Below are 2,350 nucleotides of genomic sequence, written 5' to 3'. Positions count from 1 at the left end.
TACTGACATAAGAAATGTAATTATTTAAATAGTAAACACAACAAATTCGGAATTTTGCTCTTATTGCCCAGGTTGGAGTGCAATGGCCCCATCTCGACTTACCACAACCTCCATCTCCTGGGTTCAAGCGATTCTCCTGTCTCAGCCTCCCAAGTAGCTGGGATTACAGGCATCTGCCACCACACCTGGCTAATTTTTCTATTTTTAGTAGAGATGGGGTTTCGCCATGTTGGTCAGGCTGGTCTCAAACTCCTGACCTCATGTGATACACCCGCCTCGGCCTCCCAAAGTGTTGAGATTACAGGTGTGAGCCACCACTCCTGGCCAACAGATGCTTATTATTTAGATAATAATTATAGTGTGTTAGAATTAATGTAAACAACAGAGAAAGATGGAATGTTAGAGGATGCTGAGCGAGGGGATGGAGAGAACTCTGTGAGCACTGCTCTGGGACGTCCAGCTGGAGAGGAAGAGGATCTTAAGAGCTGTGGTCCTAACTTCAGGAGATGTGCAGTGGGGCTGGAGCATTTTTTGTTTATAAAATAGACTCCACTTCTTGCCTCCCACAGGAAGCCTTTCTGGCACCCTAGTCCCTCTTTGCTTTGAAATCCTGTGGCTACACTGGCCTCTGCCATCACACCTTGTTCTCATCCTAGCTGACCTCTGAAGGTTGACAACGCTAAGCCTTGCTAAGGGCAGTCATTCAACACTGTGTGTAATCTTTGCAGCAATCCCGTGAGGCTGCTGGTTTTGTGTTACTTTGCAGCAGAGGAAGTGGAAGCTTTTGCAGTTTACCCAGGTTGCACAGCTGGAAAGGGATAGAATTAGACTGGGCTCCCCCTGGGTGATGGCTGTTTCTCTGCTCACCTGCGTCCTGGACCCGAGGAGGGCAGGGCTCCTTCTGAGCTTCTCTGGGTTTCCCCAGCCCCAGCTCCAGTCCCAGACCCTGGTTCTCTCATAGGGGCAGAGGGAGGGTCTACTGAATGGGAAGTAAGGGACTTGCCCCTGGGGTAATAGGACAACTGTTCCAGCTTGCTGGGACCATCCTGGTGTTAGCCCTCAGAGTCTTGTACCCTGAAAAGCTTCTCTTAGAGGGACAACTACTCACCCTACATGCAGAACCCCGTCTCCTGTCTAACCCCATGGGTAGCCTGAACTCATGCTGTCCCTGATGAAGAAAAACTACTTATAGTGTGCCTCATGTTTTAGGCAAGGTCCAAATTGCTAAAAGTCTTTAAAGGTAACAGAACAGCTTTTCTGTGGGGGCACTCCCGGACATAGCAGCAGAAGAGGAACTGATGCATCTCTGGAGGACAGGAAGTCTTGAAGATGTACCTAGCCTTTGACCTCATAATGCCCCATCTATGAATTTCTCCTTAGAAAAACCCAGAAATATAGATAAAGATTTCTGAACAATTCCCTGCAGAGCTGGTTATACAAAAATTGGAATAAGTTAAATTAAGGTAGAGGCCGGGTGCGGTGGCTCACGCCTGTAATCCCAGCACTTTGGGAGGCCAAGGCAAGTGGATCATTTGAGGTCAGGAGTTCCAGACTAGCCTGGCCAACATGGTGAAATCCCATCTCTACTAAAAATACAAAAATTAGCTGGGCATGGTGGTAGGCACCGGTAATCCCAGCTACTTGGGAAACTAGGACAGGAGAATCGCTTGAATCCAGGAGGCAGAGGTTGCAGTGAGCTGAGATCATGCCACTGCACTCCGGCCTGGGCGACAAGAGTGAAACTCTTTCTAAAAAAAAAAAAAAAATTAAGGTAGAAAATACCATACAGCTATAAAAAAAAGATCATATTGTAGGAGATTTAATAACAGAAAGAAAAGGGACATGACACTATGTTAAGCGGAAGATGGAGGCTATAGAACTATGTAAGCATGGCTTGAGCCTGATTTTATTTAAAATAATTATATACGTGCATAGAAAAAAAGACTGAGGCGATACTTCAGAACGTGAATGTACTGTTCTTCGTGTTTCGGGTAATTTTTATTTTCTTCTTTATATTTTCCTGAAATACAAATTTCCATTACTAATACTTTTCTGTCACCCAGGCTGGAGTACAGTGGCCTGATCTTGGCTCCTCTGCCTCCCGGGTTCAAGCGATTCTCCTACCTCAGCCTGCCAAGTAACTGGGACTATACAGGTGCCTGTCACCACACCAGGCTGATTTTTGTACTTTTAGTAGAGATGGGGTTTTGCCATGTTGGCCAGGCTGGTCTTGAATTCCTGGCCTTAAGTGATCCGCCTGCCTCAGCCTCCCAAAGAGTTCGGATTACAGGTGTGAGCCACCGTGCCCGGCCACAAGCACAAACTGTATTTTTTTTTTCTTTTTTTTGAG

The sequence above is a fragment of the Piliocolobus tephrosceles genome, chromosome 14 (genome assembly GCF_002776525.5).
Source record: "Piliocolobus tephrosceles isolate RC106 chromosome 14, ASM277652v3, whole genome shotgun sequence".
In the NCBI taxonomy this organism is placed as follows: Eukaryota; Metazoa; Chordata; class Mammalia; order Primates; family Cercopithecidae; genus Piliocolobus; species Piliocolobus tephrosceles.
Note: the sequence above shows the minus strand (reverse complement) of the source record.